General features: G+C 38.7%; 1 protein-coding gene across 2 annotated transcripts in view; it reads right to left on the bottom strand.

The window, feature by feature from the left end:
- usp43a (ubiquitin specific peptidase 43a) overlaps positions 1-12,773 on the bottom strand; it is a 283,302-nt gene that overhangs the window by 82,727 nt on the left and 187,802 nt on the right. The gene's annotated exons all lie outside the window — the stretch shown is intronic.

The raw sequence follows: 12,773 nt of genomic DNA, 5'->3' as shown, positions 1-12,773 counted from the left end.
AGATCTTTCATGTATGGTAATCAACAAAAAGATATTGTTCTTAACCCAAGGACTTCAAAGCGGAGAGATGACAGGATCTGCCCAATTTCCAGACGACCTCTTTTTGAAGTATTTTATGAACTCTTTTTGAACTATTTTATGGACCTCTTTTGGAACTATTTTACGAACTCTTTTTGAACTAACCTTTTCTGTGAATCGTTCACGACCTTTTCTGTGAACTTTTTGCGACCTTTGTCCTTTGGAAACAGTGGTGGCCATGTGGTCGTGGAGGGTCCAAAATAAAAGGAGGCATGCAATCTTTTGGCAGAGCGTGCTGAAATACTGTAAAACGGTACAGTGTACAGACGACTCTCCTCAATATTGAGTCCAAAATTGAATTCTGTCTCTGTTTAATTATTTGCCTCTTGTCTTGTTTATTAATAGATGTCATCAGTGTTTGTACCTGACAGAACTCACGTGAGAAGAAGGCGAGGGGTTAATCATTTTGTAATGCAGTCTGCTGAAAATGATGAAAAGTGCCACTCTACATAGCAACTGCTGCTGTGGTCAAAGTTGGAATTGCCATGCAACACATTTTAAGACATTCAACACTGGTGAATGTTCCACTTTAGCCCACTGGTGGCTAAAGTGGATCATGCAAACCCCCCAATTCGTCACGTTTCATGTGTCAGGTAAACCGTGACAAATTGGGCCATTTGAATCCCCTTCCTACTAAGGTTGTACGGTATACTGGTATTAAATGATAATAAATGGGTTGTACTTGTATAGCGCTTTTCTACCTTCAAGGTACTCAAAGCGCTTTGACACTACTTCCACATTTACCCATTCACACACTGATGGAGGGAGCTGCCATGCAAGGCGCTAACCAGCACCCAACAGGAGCAAGGGTGAAGTGTCTTGCTCAGGACACAACGGACATGACGAGGTTGGTACTAGGTGGGGATTGAACCAGGGACCCTCGGGTCGCGCACGGCTATTCTTCCACTGCGCCATTAGTATAGTACCATGATACTAATGAATCATATTCGGTCCAACAATCTAGTCGATACTACTATGATTATGTCGATATTTATGTCTCCCTGGACACATGAGGACTTTAATTATGACTAATGTATGATCCTGTAACGACTTGGTATCGGATTGATACCTAAATTTGTGGTATCATCCAAAACTAATGTAAAGTATCAAACAACAGAAGAATAAATGATTATTACATTTTAACAGAAGTGTAGATAGAACATGTTAAAAGAGAAAGTAAGCAAATATTAACAGTAAATGAACAAGTAGATTAATAATTCATTTTCTACCACTTGTCCTTAATAATTTTTACAAAATAAAAGAATGATAAATGACACAATATGTTACTGCATATGTCAGCAGCTAAATTAGGAGCCTTTGTTTGCTTATTTACTAATAAAAGACAAGTTGTCTTGTATGTTCACTATTTTATTTTACGGTCAAACTTGCAACAAGAAACATATTTTTAATGTACCCTAAAATTTGTTGTTAAAATAAAGCCAATGATGCAACTTTTTGTGGTCGTCTTTATTTAGAAAAGTACTGAAATGTACCGAAAAGTATCTAAATAATGTTGGTACCGGTACCAAAATATTGATATTGGACAACACTACTTCCTACGGTGTAGCAACTTTGTTATTGTAAGAGACTACACCGAGGAAGTACTTTGAGCGCCTTGCTCAAAAACTAGCTACTGCGGTACTAAACTGCCTATGAGTTTGCAAAAGTTAATGCTAGATTATAATTCATGCCTCGCACCTGTATTCTGAGTCAAAGGTTGTGATTATCAGCTGAGAAGTTGGTTTTACTTTGAAATTCAAGCCATCGTGGCAAGATGCTATTTTATCCTAGCATTTTTTACCTGATGACTGTGCTAAACAGGAAGCATGCGTCTCGTGCTGAAAGATACAACCATCCCCTCAGTCGTCATCCCGGAGAGAGCGCACATTGCAAGTCTCTGTTTTGTTATGTTTGTATTTCTGCTACATGATGCTCAGTGTTTTACTATCGGTGGATCTGTTTAGCACTAAGCTTCTAAAACATGTAGCTCATCCTCCTTATATCCAGGCTGAAAAATATAAGGTTCTGGATCATCATATGTCCCAAAGTAGTCTTTGCTGGCTCCCATAAAGTCTGTCATGAGTTGTACCGTTAATTCTGGACTACTTTTTTCCTACACTTTAAACCCTGCAGCTTGTGCGGCTAATTTATGGATTTTTCTTCGTTGACGGCCATAATGCATATAGGTAAAAAAAACAAAAAAAACAAGGAAAGACACTGAAAAGGTGTGTTATTGTTTGTGCAATGGCGTCATCTTTTGGACGAGTTCGCTCACTGCAGGTGCTGCAGTGCCCTTCTGTTTAAAGCGCTCAACCGGAAGTACAAGTACCGTTCTAGTCATCCATAACGTTTCTATACGTATGAATTCTCCATACATCACTCCAAGCAACATTTCTTAAGTTCTACAATATAACTAAAACTATTGATACTTACTAAACTGTCCCATGTGTGAGGTCTGCAGGAGTGTTTTGATGCATGTTTGTACCTGCTATCGTGATGTTATCAAGCTGGCATCGTCAAAATTAGCTAATATGCTAACACGTTTACGAGCGTTAATATTATTAACTTACAGTGGCATTATTTTAGTTTTGCTTCAGTTTCAGAAATTCCTCAGTAGATTCACCAAAACGTCACCGTGGAGTTACTGAGCCTGTGTCCGCAGCTCGTGGGTCCATGATGATGACTTCTGTTTTGTTTGATCCACCGTTTTACTGCCGTGTTAAAGACAACACAGTATACAAATAAACATTAACAAAATATTTTATGTGTAAATAACACATTTTGCAACGTATAGATATTTTTTCACATTTTATTATTTCATAATACATATTTTTTGTGATTGACTAAAGTAATGTTCATTGCTATGCGCTCTGTAAAATTAATGCGCCCAGGAAAGACATTTCTGTAATGCTTAAAATATTACATGTTATCATGGATGTACCTGTTACTACATTACATATATATTTACAGTATTGATGGATGATTTTAGAGGGCTTTATAGGTGGAATATATTGTATCCTCGTTACCTAAATTGTTAGCTGCCTCTTACTCGCATTTTTTTTTTTTACTATTTAGAATGCACATATTGAGAATGTTTTTTTTGCTTCTTACAATCCCATTCTATTTTCAGACTCTTGTTTTTGTAGAAGTTAACTCAGGGAGAAACACACAAGAACTCCAATGTGTATGTACTGTCCTGTAACTGTACAAATGGCAATACGCGACTATTCTAAAAAGAAAAGATATGTGTGTCCTGGTCTCACATACTGATTGGGGGAATAACAAGCAAAAAAGCGCAGTTACCCTTTAAATGACGGCTGTTTGATGTGTTTCTAAGGCTAGGGTGTCAAACATACGACCAGTTTGCGAAATATAAAAATGAGCAATGAATTTTTTTAATGAAAGAAACTTCTGTTCAAAATGTGTCCACTGGATGTCACAATAGCAATTGTAGTGTCACCCATGTCACACGTGTTTAAAGATGACATGTCGACTGACTTTAAATGCCCACTGGATTGGCAGCAGATGGCGGCAATATCAACGCACAATACCTGCTTTCATTGTAAATTATCCACTCAACGGATAAAATAACGAAATGGTAATAAGCAAAGACTTAAGTCAACTTGACCATCATCTTTGTAGTTAGAGTTCCAGGCAACGCCTGCAATTAGTTGAATGCACAATGCGCACCCTGAACTCCATTGTAAAAATGTGTGTTTTTATATTTGTTGTGTTTGTTCTATTTTATTGTATGCTTAAATCTACCATGTTCACATTAGTTAAGTTTGTAGTTATGTTACCTTGATTTCGGCTATTGTGGTGTCATTTTAATAATTGTTGTATTTGTATTATAATTATATTTGAATGATGATAAATTAATGTGTTGTGGCAGATCAGGTGTCACCAATGCGTCGGTTTGAGGAAACACTTGATTGTTTTTCCAAACACTTTTAATAGTGAACTGCCAACATGAGCATCCTAAACAGTGCTTAAAGTTTAATGGCTTTGTAAATACACTGAGACAAGGTCTAAATTGTGTTCTTCATGATGTTTTTGAATCTGCACCAATTCTTTCCTCAGAATTTTGCGAAGAGGACTATTTGTAATTAGGGATAATATCGGCAGTCCGATATTATCGGCCAATAAATGCTTTAAAATGTAATATCGGAAATTATCGGTATCGGTTTCAAAATTATCGGTATCAAAAAGTATAATTTATGCCTTTTTAAAACGCTGCTGTGTACACGGACGTAGGGAGGAGTACAGAGCGCCAATATACCTTAAAGGCACTGCCTTTGCGTGCCGGCCCAGTCACATAATATCTTCGGCTTTTCTCACACACAAATGAATGCCACGCATACTTGGTCAACAGCTACACAAGTCACACTGAGGGTGGCCGTATAAACAACTTTAACACTGTTACAAATATGCGCCACACTGTGAACCCACACCAAACAAGAATGACAAACATTTCGGGAGAACATCCGCACCGTAACACAACATAAACACAACAGAACAAATACCCAGAACCCCTTGCAGCACTAACTCTTCCGGGACGGTACAATATACACCCCCCCAACCCCCCTAACCCCGCCCACCTCAACCTCCTCATGCTCTCTCAGGGAGAGCATGTCCCAAAATCCAAGCTGCTGTTTTGAGGCATGTTAAAAAAAATAATGTACTTTGTGACTTCAATAATAAATATGGCCGTGCCATGTTGGCATTTTTTTCCATAACTTGAGTTGATTTATTTTGGAAAACCTTGTTACATTGTTTAATGCATCCGGCGGGGCATCACAACAAAATTAGGCATAATAATGTGTTAATTCCACGACTGTATATATCGTATCGGTTGATATCTGAATCGGTAATTAAGAGTTGGACAATATCAGAATATCGGATATCGGCAAAAAAAGCCATTATCGGACATCTCTATTTGTAATATGTACATTTTCAGAATGTGCTTGTTCTATTTTTCCCAAAGTAAGACAAAGAAAACAACCTGAAGTTGTCTTTATTTTTAAAATGTAATGCCATGTTTTTACCAGTCCGGCCCGCGTGGGAATAGCTTTTCCTCCATGCGGCCCCTGAGCTAAAATTTGTTTGACAACCTTGCTCTAAGGCAGTGGTTCTCAACCTTGTTGGAGGTACCGAACCCCACCAGTTTCATATGCGCATTCATCGAACCCTTCTTTAGTGAAAAATAAAATGTTTTTTTTTTTTTTCAAATTCAAGACAAAGTTATATGTTTCTAAGTAACAAAGACTTAATTTAAAGTTATTTGGTTAGCGTTAGGGTTAGAGGGTTAGGGTTATAATAATAATAATAATAACTGGGATTTATATAGCGCTTTTCTAAGTACCCAAAGTCGCTTTACATGTAGAACCCATCATTGCAATTTGCGCCAACGGCCCCTCCGACCACCAACTATCATTCATCATTCAATTCACCGGTGTGAGTGGCACCGGGGGCAAAGGGTGAAGTGTCCCGCCCAAGGACACAACGGCAGCGATTTTTGGATGGTAAGAGGCGGGGAGCGAACCTGCAACCCTCAGGTTTCTGGCACGGTTGCTCTACCCACTACGCCATGCCGGTTATAATAAAGCCATGCCGAATAAGGCATTAATAAGTACTTAATAATGACTGGTTAAGAGCCATTATGTTACTAATTTGCATGTTAATAAGCAACTAATTAATGGTGAATATGTTCCCCATACTAAAGTGTTACCATGTTTTATTACTGGTGCACAAAATGAACCGTGCATGAACATCACCTAGTTCAGGGGTCGGCAACCCGCGGCTCTAGAGCCGCATGCGGCTCTTTAGCGCCGCCCTAGTGGCTCTCTGGAGCTTTTTCAGAAATGTATGAAAAATGGAAAAAGATGAGGGGAAAACAATCTATTTTTTGTTTTAATATGGTTTCTGTAGGAGGACAAACATGACACAAACCTCCATAATTGTTATAAAGCACACTGTTTATATTAAACATGCTTCACTGATTCGAGTATTTGGCGAGCGCCGTTTTGTCCTACTAATTTTGGCGGTCCTTGAACTTACCGTAGTTTGTTTACATGTATAACTTTCTAGGACGTGTTTTATGCCACTTCTTTTTCTGTCTCATTTTGTCCACCAAACTTTTAAGGTCGTGCATGAAAGGTGAGTTTTGTTGATGTTATTGACTTGTTGGAGTGCTAATCAGACATATTTGGTCACTGAATGACTGCAAGCTAATCGATGCTAAAATGCTATTTAGGCTAGCTGTATGTACATATTGCATCATAATGCCTTATTTGTAGCTATATTTGAGGTCATTTAGTTTCCTTTAAGTCCTCTTAATTCAATTTATATCTCATGACACACTATCTGTATGTAATATGGTTTTTAATTTTTTGCGGCTCAAGACAGATTTTTTTTTGTATTTTTGGTCCAATATGGCTCTTTCAACATTTTGGGTTGCCGACCCCTGACCTAGTTCAAAGAACAAAACCAACACAGTGCATGAACTCACAACAAACTACACACCTGCAAATCAGTGTGACTTCTGCTGTTGCCGTATCCGTAATACGCCCGATAGGGAGAAGTTTTTATTTACACGATGAGTCGGGTGTGTCTTGACCTCCGCCGAACCCCTAAGCCCGACTCATCGAACTCCTAGGGTTCGATCGAACCCAGGTTAAGAACCACTGCTTTAAGGTAATATGTCACCTATCAAAACTGTCGTCTTCTAGAACATTCAAACAGATACTAAACAGGTAAATGTTTATTTTATCATAAACTTAAAAATATTAACCTATTTGGGATTAAGTACCCTTCATTTGTATCCCTGTTGGTGTAAATAGTCCCCTTTGTCCTGTTGTCTTCTTCCTGCAGGAATGTATTGTTGGTACTGTAAGGGCGGTGCCATGATCCTCGACAGATACTGGTACATAGGATAGCTCGATTAAAGGAGGAAGAACTTGTTTTCCATTCGCATAATCTACATGTGCTATGTTATTTCACTCTTTAAAAAGTTGAACCTAATTAAGCTTGCGCATGGTTGAGCTAGCCGTGACCCCAGGATGCAGAAATAGATGGCGATGTGCAGATAAAAGAGTTTAATCCAACTGGCAACAATAACAAAATGTTGCCAACAGCAGGCCAGTGCAGACTGTGCAGTGGTATTAATGCATGCAGCACAAAGGCAAACAGTGACACAGTACGATAACCCAACTTAAATTAGCCTAATTACTAACTGAAAACAGATGCGCTGGAGGGAAAAGAACAAAAAAATGGAGCTGCAGCAAATCTAGACAGAACTGAACAGGAACTACAACACCAAAGCTAGAAAGTAGAAGCAGCAGGACAGTTTCCATGTTTTTTTTTTTTTTAAAAAGCTGATTTTAAGCCAATTTATTCAACCCATCCATTTTCTACCGCTTGTCCCTTTCAGGGTCGCGGGGGGTGCTGTAGCCTATCTCAGCTGCATTGGGGTGGAAGGCAGAGTACACCCTGGACAAGCCGCCACCTCATCGCAGGGCCAACACAGATAGACAGACAACATTCACACTCACATTCACACACTAGGGCCAATTTAGTGTTGCCAATCAACCTATCCCCAGGTGCATGTTTTTGGCGGTGGGAGGAAGCCGGAGTACCCGGAGAGAACCCACGCAGTCACGAGGAGAACATGCAAACTCCACACAGAAAGACCCCGACCCCGAGTTTATTGCACACATAAACAAGTGTGCAATAAATGAGTGCGATAAGAAACCATTCTCTGCTTTTGCTTTAAAGACATTCATTTAACATAACTTAGCGCTCAGACAGTAATGGAAATTGAATTATCCACAAAGCCGAGGACAAATACAAACCCCAAAACCAGTGAAGTTGGCACCTTGTGTAAATCGTAAATAAACACAGAATACAATGATTTGCAAATACTTTTCAACCTATATTCTATTGAATAGACTGCAAATACAAGATATAGTTATTTTTTTGCAAATATTGGCTCATTTGGAATTAAATTTCTGCAACATGTTTCAAAAAAGCTGGCCCAAGTGGCAAAAAAGACTGAGAAAGTTGAGGAATGCTCATCAAACACTTATTTGGAACATCCCACAGGTGAACAGGCTCATTGGGAACAGGTGGGTGCCATGATTGGGTATAAAAGCAGCTTCCATGAAATGCTCAGTCATTCACAAAACAAGGACGGGGTGAGGGTCACCACTTTGTGAACAAATGTGTGAGCAACTTGTCCAACAGTTTAAGAACAACATTTCTCAACCAGCTATTGCAAGGAATTTAGGGATTTCACCATCTACGATCCGTAATATCATCAAAAGGTTCAGAGAAGCTGGAGAAATCACTGCACGTAAGCGATGATATTATGAACCTTCGATCCCTCAAGCGGTACTGCATCAAAAAGTGACATCAGTGTGTAAAGGATATCACCAAATGGGCTCAGGAACACTTCAGAAAAACCACTGTCAGTAACTACAGTTTGTCGCTACATCTGTAAGTGCAAGTTAAAACGCTACTATGCAAAGCGAAAGCCATTTATCAACAACACCCAGGAAGGCTGCCCTCTTCGCTGGGCCCGAGCTAATCTAAGATGGACTGATGCAAAGTGGAAAAGTGTTCTATGGTCTGACGAGTCCACAGTTCAAATTGTTTTTGGAAACTGTGGACGTCGTGTCCTTCGGAACAAAGAGGAAAAGAACCATCCAGATTGTTATAGACGCAAAGTTGAAAAGCCGTCATCTGTGATGGTATGGGGGTGTATTAGTGCCCAAGGCATGGGTAACTTACACATCTGTGAAGGCACCTGTAGTCCAGATTTGTCTCCCATAGAAAAAGTGTGGCGCAATATGAAGCGTAGTATCACACAACGGACACACCGGACTGTTGAACAACTTAAGCTGTACATTAAGCAAGAATGGGAAAGAATTCCACCTGAAAAACTTCAAAAATTGGTCTCCTCAGTTCCCAAACGTTTACTGAGTGTTGTTAAAAGGAAAGGCCATGTAACACAGTGGTGAAAATGCCCCTGTGCCAACGTTTTTGCAATGTGTTGCTGCCATTAAATATTATGTTAATGATTATTTGCAAAAAAAAAAAAAAAGTTTCTCAGTTCGAACATTAAATATCTTGTCTTTGCAGTCTATTCAATTGAATATAAGTTGACAAGGATTTGCAAATCATTGTATTCTGTTTTTATTTAGGAATTACACAACGTGCCAACTTCACTGGTTTTGGGTTTTGTACATCAGAATCTGAATTTGGAAAAGTCAACAGGAAATATGGGTAAGTTAAATAATTGATAAAATGCTCTAATTGTATTTTATACATTGAATTAATAAACTAATACAATATATATATATATACAATATTAAATATACTTGTTAAATAAAACCTCTGCCTTGTTTTTAATGAATACTTCGTCCTACTATGCAACTGTATGTTAATGTTGTCAATACGATGGTACTTGGAGAGCCAAGTGTTTTTCTGAGATGGTACTTGGAGAAAAAAACTTTAAGAACCACTGACATTATCTATCAAAAAAGCACTTTTGATGTTTAGGAGACTTTCAACCAACATTTGCCTCTTTTTTTAAAGGCTTTAAAAAAACATTACCCCCATTAATCATTTTAAGTATTACATTTCTAAAAAATGTTTGGATATTTTCCTTGGGCGTGATCACCGCTGCTGCTCACTGCTCCCCTCACCTCCCAGGGGTTGATCAAGGTTGATGGGTCAAATGCAGAGAATAATTTCGCCACACCTAGTGTGTGTGTGACAATCATGGGTACTTTAACTTTAACTTTAAGTGGTAGGATTCTTAAAGAGCTCCAAATGTATTGCCTCAAGCTAAGCCATAGGTGGCGCCACTTCACCTCATATTGGAGGGAAAAGTGCAAAAACAAAAAACAAACAAAACGTCTCCACAACTTTAAAGTTAAAATATGATCAACTGAACCACCTCGACCTGAATCATAGTGAAGTGCGTGGTATTATCCTGATTCAAGCACCCCCAGAGCCGTTTCAGGCAGAAAGCTCTCCGCCCCGCCGCCTGAAAACAAGAGGACCCCCCGCGGTTGTTTTCATAAAGGCATAAAGCAACTGTGAATGGGCTCAGTCAAAAGGTCTGATGTTCCTATTTCTCATTTCCTTGTCTTGAAACAGTGAGGTTCGCCACACGGGATAGGGCCTCAAGGGTTGCCATGACAACCTGGGGCTTTTCACAGAATGTGTGTGTCTCCAAGGGTTTAATTCATCATACTGATAAAGTGTCACAATTTCACTCTTAAAAAAAAAAAGCCTGGCACTCTATGTAGTTGAGTAATCATAATTTAAGTAGGTACCAAACAACACTGTGCAGTGCACGCATTTTGCACCCAAAATCAAGGCAAATCTTTTTTGTAATTGAGCCAATCATTTCCTTTGAAGGCGCTATTTTCTTCCGTGAATTGAAGCACTCAATGCGGTGTATTCGGGTTGAATTGAACAAATATGATACGTTTATAAAAAGCAGCAATTGTGTCAATGTGACCACATGCAGGCGCTCACAAGTGGGTATTGCGATTATCCACTAAATCATGGGTGTCAAACTCTGGCCTGCGGGCCAAATTTGGCCCGCCGTGTAATTTAATTTGGCCCTTGAGGCGATATCAAATTAACATTAGAGCTGGCCGGCGGTATTATACACCGCATTCACCGCTAATACTCATACTTGCCAACCCTCCCGATTTTCCCGGGAGACTCCCGAATTTCAGTGCCCCTCCCGAAAATCTCCCGGGGCAACTATTCTCCCGATTTCCACCCGGATAACATTATTGGAAGCGTGCCTTAAAGGCACTGCCTTCAACGTCCTCTACAACATGTCGTCACATCCGCTTTTCCTCCATACAACCAGTGTGTATATGCGGCTATTACACACAAACAAGTGAATGATATGCATACTTGGTCAACAGCCATACAGGTCACACTGAGGGTGGCCGTATAAACAACTTTAACACTGTTACAAATATGCGCCACACTGTGAACCCACACCAAACAAGAATGACAAGGGAGAACATCCGCACCGTAACACAACAGAACAAATACCCAGAACCCCTTGCAGCACTAACTCTTCCAGGATGCTATAATATACACCCCCCGCTACCACCAAACCCCGCCTCCCCCCACCATTTAATGTTGATATTTACCTCAGAAGGCTGCAAATAGAAAAGAGGCATTCAATGTTTTATTTAAATTTTATTTAATATACCATTGATGTTTTTTCGTTTATTATTTGAAAGTTGATTTTGCACTATTAAGTTATATAAGCGTTGCTTGTTCCATATTCAGTGTTAAAGCAAATCAGTGTAGCAAACTGAGCAATAATTAACGTTTTATTCATGCACTTTCTCTTGCTATTTCAAGGCTTGAATGTTTGATTCATTCATTATTGTTATTTTATTTTGAAATGTATTATTAGCCTGTGGAAAAAGTTTATTTTGATATTTACCTCAGAAGGCTGCAAATAGAAAAGAGGCATTCAATTTTTATTTACATTTTATTTGATATGTCATTGATATTTTATAATTATTATTATTATTATTATTTGAAACTGGATTTTGCATGTCACTATAAAGTTATATAAGCCTTGCTTGTTCAATATTCAATGCAAAACTTGTTTGGGTCCCTATTAAAAGGTTAATTTGTTCAACCTTGGCCCGCGGCTTTGTTCAGTTTTAAATTTTGGCCCACTCTGTATTTGAGTTTGACACCCCTGCACTAAATGAAGGAAAATTGTACAGTTATTAATCAACCCTCATTGTAAATGTATCTTTCATGCATTTGCAAATGTGGAGAAGCTCTCGAAGGCAAAACCCATCGAAAGAGCGCAACACATCTAATGTAACAACCACTATTCTCTTTTATTGATCATAAATAACAATGGGGTTGAATCACATCTTGAGCTGTTTAATCAACCATGTAAAAAAATACAGATGACTTACAGTACATGAGCACACAATTAACTACGTGCCTTCTGAGCTCCGACAAAATCTATTCAGATTCAAAGTAAAAAGTAGTACAGACTAAAAACGTATTTCATTCAACGCAAAGGTTCATTGTCACTAAGTTTCACCCTGTCTCCGTTTACAACCTCTCGGTGTACATATGTAAAATATGAATTATGCTGCAAGGCTGTGCCGTGCTGTGTTAACAATGGAACACAATCTGGCAGACCTTCAAAGCTTTATTTACTGAACAGGGCAAGTTTTAAGTAACATTTGTACATTTACAACTGTCATTAAAGAGTAAAAAGAAGTCAACTGCTGTTAGCAACAAAACATATTAACCTGTGAACTTTTGACAGTACTTGGATAATATGTGGCCAGGATACCAAACTTGCATACGAAACGGTACAGATACTCAACAGTACTCATTTGTAGTACTTTTGTGGGTGTTCAAAAGTGTTAATTGTGAAAAAAAATAAAAATCCAAATTTAATTTGACATTTAACACTGAGCTGTGCTGGGCGGTTGTTATCGTGTTGTCTTACACTTATGTGTCTCATTTGCAAGTACTAGTGATGTGCGATACCACTTGTTTACTTTCAGGTCTGAAAAAAAAAAATCGGCGATACAGATCCAACAGCGATCCTTTGTGCAAATATACCTAATGTGTAGGTCTGGACAATTATGGCAAAAAAAAAAAAAAAAAAAATACAA

The sequence above is a fragment of the Nerophis lumbriciformis genome, linkage group LG25, assembly GCF_033978685.3.
Source record: "Nerophis lumbriciformis linkage group LG25, RoL_Nlum_v2.1, whole genome shotgun sequence".
Taxonomy (NCBI): domain Eukaryota; kingdom Metazoa; phylum Chordata; class Actinopteri; order Syngnathiformes; family Syngnathidae; genus Nerophis; species Nerophis lumbriciformis.
Note: the sequence above shows the minus strand (reverse complement) of the source record. Positions and strands in the feature narration are given on the sequence as shown.